The sequence below is a fragment of the Procambarus clarkii genome, unplaced genomic scaffold, assembly GCF_040958095.1.
Source record: "Procambarus clarkii isolate CNS0578487 unplaced genomic scaffold, FALCON_Pclarkii_2.0 HiC_scaffold_210, whole genome shotgun sequence".
In the NCBI taxonomy this organism is placed as follows: Eukaryota; Metazoa; Arthropoda; class Malacostraca; order Decapoda; family Cambaridae; genus Procambarus; species Procambarus clarkii.
In genome coordinates, this window is record NW_027189243.1 from 112,813 (window position 1) to 119,448 (window position 6,636).

Below are 6,636 nucleotides of genomic sequence, written 5' to 3' on the forward strand. Positions count from 1 at the left end.
GTTTCACCTGCACCACTCCCTCTGTTTCTCCCTCTTCATCCCTGTTTCACCTGCACCACTCCCTCTGTTTCTCCCTCTTCATCCCAATTTCACCTGCACCATTCCCCCCTGTTTCTCCCTCTTCATCCCTGTTTCATATGCACCATTCCCCCTGTTCCCCCATCCCCATCCCTGTTTCACCTGTACAGCACCCCCTGTTCCCCCTCTTCCTCCCTGTTTCACCTGCACCACTCCCCCTGTTCCCTGTCTTCATTCCACCTCTAAATCCCGTATCCTTCCCCCCCCCCCCCCACAACCTTTGTACCTCTTCCTTTAACTTAAATCAGGACCAATAAACTACTTTATGTGTTTAATTTAGGTTTTTTCTAAGTACGAAAAAGTCATCAGCCATCTCAAGCATTATTTTTTAATTAACTTTAATTAAATTGGTAGGGGGGGGGGGGAGTGATATGAATAATTAATAATTATTCCTAAATCCTTAAGCTAAAGTCAACACTGACCAACCTATGCCCGTTCCCTACCCCAGACCATTCCCTCTACAAATACATTAATTTAGTAATAATAAGCCTTAATAATATATTAATAAATAAATTTGAAAATAAATCTGTGTATGGCTGCTGCCTCCAGCATGTGGCCTCATTACATAGACAGACATTCTCTTTATTTATATATATATATATATATATATATATATATATATATATATATATATATATATATATTTACATAAATAAATATTTACTAATATATTCCTTTAAAATTGACACAAGCGGATTAAGGCGTCCTGTACATACCAGTTGCATTGCTCCTGGCAGTATGGGTTCGAGTCACTTCTGGCATGTGAGTTTTCAGTTGCATATTGTCCTGGGGACCATTAAGGCTTATTCGCATGTATATATATATATATATATATATATATATATATATATATATATATATATATATATATATATATATATATATATATATATATATATATATATATATATATATATATATATATATATAAATATATATATATATATATATATATATATATATATATAACTATATATATATATATATATATATATATATATATAACATTTATAATATATATATATATATATATATATATATATATACATTATATATATATATATATATATATATATATATATATATATATATATTTAAAAAATCTGTCATATTTGTAAATTAAATAATAAATATTTGATTAATAAATTTAATTTAATTTGTTTTATTAATATAATTATTTAATAATTTAATAAAATAATAATTTATTAAAAAACATTAATTTGATTACTTATTTAATAAAATTAAATAATAAATAAAAAATTAAATATTGATATATACTTGTGTGTCCAAGAGGCCATCTGTGTCCCCTCAGATGGTCTCCCTTATCACAGTTTGTGTCTATGGATGTGTGTGTGAGTGTGTATATCCCTGTGAGTGTCCGGGCGAGTGTGTGTGAGTGTGAGTGTCCAGGTGCGTGTGTGTCCAGTTATACCTGTGGGTCCAGGAGGCCATCTGTGTCCCCTCAGATGGTCTCCCTTATCACAGTCTATGGGAGTGTGTGAGTGTGAGTGCCCCTGTGAGTGTTCGGGTGAGGGTGTGTGTGTGAGTGTCCGGGTTTATGTGAGGTTTGGTTCCAGGGAAACATCCTTCCCCCCACCCTTCCCATATCTCCTCCCTTATTCCCACCGTGGGTTCGAATCCCAGGTGATTAGACCTGCTCTAGGTCCATGGATCCAAGGTATCCATCCGTGGGCCCAACGGATTTCACCCCTTCCCCACTTTCCAAGGGCCAGGTCAATTCCAGCTATCCAAGGAACCTGTCGAAACAGAGGCAGCTACAGGAGGGGACACACAAATATTTGTGCCCTGCAGTTACACACCCGTTCCGACAGACTCGATCGCAATCTATCCAGATGAGAACACGTTCTCTTCCGACTAGACCACGCTGGAGTCGCTGTATGTCTCAAATTTGGTTCCTTTATTTATAGTTAGTATTTTTGGTGAATTAATTGATTTGTTTTAATTTTTTATTGACTTAGGAAAAACGATTTGGGGAGTTGGGGGGGGGGGGAGGGGGAGGGGGGGGTTGTGTGTGTAATGGATTGTAGAGATCGTGGTTGGTTAGTATTTATCTAGTTGTGTTCACCTAGTTGTGCTTGCAAGGGTTGAGCTCTACTCTTTCGGCCCGCCTCTCAACTGTCAATCAATTATTACTAACTAATAAAAAACACTCCACACAAACACACCCAGGAAGCAGCCCGTAACAGCTGTCTAACGCCCAGGTACATATTTACTGCTAGGTAACAGGGGCATCAGAATGATAGAAACTCTGCTGATTTCCGTTTGTTCCATCACCGTGGGATCGAATGAGCTACGATTACGAGTCGAGAGCGACGTCCACTCAGCTATAAAGCCCCCTAGTTTGTGTATTGGTGCAAAAGATAATTTGGGAGAGGTTAAGGGAAAGGAATGATGTTTGGTGGCTTTGAAAGCTTTGGATGGGAGGGGGTTGGCAGTTATGAATTAAAATTGTTAATTATTTAAGATAGGATATATATGCAGAAGACATTGCGAGATATAGTAAGAAAAGTGTTTCTGACTGAGGTTAGGTACTGTGTGATTGACTTGTATATTAGAAAAAAGAACGCTTATTAGAAACTTAGATGATCTTGTGAAATGTTCCTTAGCAAATAGTTGTAAATTATTGTGTAAAAGGCCTTTGGTTACCTTACCCTAAACAAACACAGTGAGCACAATTAGTCCACGGGATTGAGAGAGAGTGAGAGTGAACAGCGAAATAGTAACAAAAAATGTGACAATGAGGGGAAACTATGTCATTCAAACGTTAACCATATAAATTACAGTAACACTAACCGAGCGTCCACATACATATTCCAATCAATTTACATAAATAAACATTCACTAATATATTCCTTTAAAATGGACACACGCAGATAGTTGCAGTACACATGTCAGTTCAATTACTGGTACACATAAACACTCATAGCTGGACGTGTCTGTCCATCTTGACAATAGTAGACATGTAACAAAAAATGTGACAATAATGGGAAACTATGTCATTCAAACGTATAAATGTTAACCATATAAATTACAGTAACACTAATCGCGCGCACACGTACATATGTCAATCAATTTACATAAATACACATTCACTAATGTGTACCTTTAAAATGGACACATACAGATAATTACCGTACACATGTCAGTTCAATTACAGGTACACATACACACACATAGCTTCACGTGTCTGTCGGTCTTGACAATAGTTCACATGAATACGCACACAAAACAGTCCATTATCAATTAATGTGTGTGTGTGTGTGTGTATTTATTTTCTCCTTGTATTTACTATATGTATCTGCAGAATCGAGTTATTAGCTCTTGGACCCCGCCTATCAAATATATGTATTTTTCCTTTTTTTATATCTACTACATCTATTTCTCTCTAACACACACACACACACACACACACACACACAAACTGGAGGCCTACCGTCTAAACGGAGAGAGTTCGTTGGTTATAATCCTAATGGTCCCATATCGAATCTCAGTTGATGCAATAGCAAATCGACAGATATTCTTTAACCTGATTCGCCTGTTCACCGGCTCCCCTCCGACCGGGGAGCCAGTCGGCCGAGCGGACAGCACACTGGACACTGGACTTGTGATCGAGTGGTCCCGGGTTCGATTCCGGGCGCCGCCGAGAAACAATGGGCAGAGTTTCCTTCACCCTGTGCCTCTGTTACCTTGCAGTAAAACAGGTACCTGGGTGTTAGTCAGCTGTCACGGGCTGCTTCCTGGGGGTGGAGGCCTGGTCGAGGACCGGACCGCGGGGACACTAAAGCCCCGAAATCATCTCAAGAAGAACCTCAAGAGATAAGCACAAATGAATCCATCAATGGATCCATCTATTTATCTACTTATATCTGTCAATCCATCAATCTATCTTCTCATAAACCAACCATTTATCATTATATACATTTATATTCCATTTATCCGTCCATCAACTCTTCTGTCTATCCATCCATCTACTCATATGTCTATCCATCCATCTACTCATATGTCTTTCCATCCATCCATCCATCCATGCATCTATGCATCCGTCTATCCGTCAATGTATACATTTAGCAATCAATGTAAACATCCATCTATCTACTTATATAAATTTTCCTTTAATCTCTGTTTCACCTGCACCACTCCCCCTGTTCCCCCATCCCCATCCCTGTTTCACCTGCACCACTCCCCCTGTTCCCCCATCCCCATCCCTGTTTCACCTGCACCACTCCCCCTGTTCCCCCATCCCCATCCCTGTTTCACCTGCACCACTCCCCCTGTTCCCCCATCTCCGTCCCTGTTTCACCTGCACCACTCCCTCTGTTTCTCCCTTTTCATCCCTGTTTCACCTGGACCACTCCCTCTGTTTCTCCCTCTTCATCCCTGTTTCACCTGCACCACTCCAACTGCTCCCCCATCCCCATCCCTGTTTCACCTGCACCACTCCCCCTGTTCCCCCATCCCCATCCCTGTTTCACCTGCACCACTCCCCCTGTTCCCCCATCTCCATCCCTGTTTCACCTGCACCACTCCCTCTGTTTCTCCCTCTTCATCCCTGTTTCACCTGCACCACTCCCTCTGTTTCTCCTTCTTCATCCCAATTTCACCTGCACCATTCCCCCCTGTTTCTCCCTCTTCATCCCTGTTTCATATGCACCATTCCCCCTGTTCCCCCATCCCCATCCCTGTTTCACCTGTACAGCACCCCCTGTTCCCCCCTCTTCCTCCCTGTTTCACCTGCACCACTCCCCCTGTTCCCTGTCTTCATTCCACCTCTAAATCCCGTATCCTTCCCCCCCCCACCACCTTTGCACCTCTTCCTTTAACTTAAATCAGGACCAATAAACTACTTTATGTGTTTAATTTAGGTTTTTTCTAAGTACGAAAAAGTCATCAGCCATCTCAAGCATTATTTTTCAATTAACTTTAATTAAATTGGTAGGGGGGGGGGGGGGAGTGATAAGAATAATTAATAATTATTCCTAAATCCTTAAGCTAAAGTCAATACTGACCAACCTATGCCCGTTCCCTACCCCAGACCATTCCCTCTACAAATACATTAATTTAGTAATAATAAGCCTTAATTATATATTAATAAATAAATTTTAAAATAAATCTGTGTATGGCTGCTGCCTCCAGCATGTGGCCTCATTACATAGACAGACATTCTCTTTATTTATATATATATATATATATATATATATATATATATATATATATATATATATATATATATATATATAAATTTACATAAATAAATATTTACTAATATATTCCTTTAAATTTGACACAAGCGGATTAAGGCGTCCTGTACATACCAGTTGCATTGCTCCTGGCAGTATGGGTTCGAGTCACTTCTGGCATGTGAGTTTTCAGTTGCATATAGTCCTGGGGACCATTAAGGCTTGTTCGCATGTGTATATATATATATATATATATATATATATATATATATATATATATATATATATATATAAATATATATATATATATATATATATATGCAGAATAACCACATATGAAAAATAGAAAATGCTTAACGCGTTTTCGGCTAATTCGCCTTCATCAGAGCAAAGTAGAATGAAGATAAGTTTGCTGATCAGACCTTTATATCCGCCTGGGCAGATCACCTGACCACCAAAAATAAGTGGAGGAAAGGAATTATAAGAAAGAAGGTAACTGCAGAAGGCCTATTGGCCCATACAAGGCAGCTCCTTTTAATATCTCCAAGTGCCATACGTGTTTAAATGATTGCTATATTGTTTTGCACGTGCTATATTGAGGCTTAAATAGGGATCCAACTTGTACATACCGGGGCTCACATTAAGGCTGTTGTTACAATGTTTGATCAGAGCAGACTCGATCACGTTTCGTTCAACAAAATCCTTACTTTTAACAATACATTTTGCCCCTGTGAAGTCGATAGAATGATTACATAAACTGGAATGTAAATACAATGCACTGGATTGCTGGGCTGTACGAATAGCATATGAATGCTGTTTTAAACGCGAGGAAAGAGATTTACCAGTCTGGCCGATGTAAACACATGCACACTCATTACAAGGGATGGAATACACACAACCTGCTACAGACGAGGGCGAGTTCTTAATTAACATGGACTTAACTGTATTATCATTTTTGAACACTAGATTAATATTAAGGTCACCTAGTTCACCTATTTTCATATGTGGTTATTCTGCATACTTGGATCAGTGTTTTTGTGATCATTGTTGCATATATATATATATATATATATATATATATATATATATATATATATATATATATATATATATATATATATATATATATATATATATATTTAAAAAATCTGTCATATTTGTAAATTAAATAATAAATATTTGATTCATTAAATTTAATTTAATTTGTTTTATTAATATAATTATTTAATAATTTAATAAAATAATAATTTATTAAAAAACATTAATTTGATTACTTATTTAATAAAATTAAATAATAAATAAAAAATTAAATATTGATATATACTTGTGTGTCCAAGAGGCCATCTGTGTCCCCTCAGAT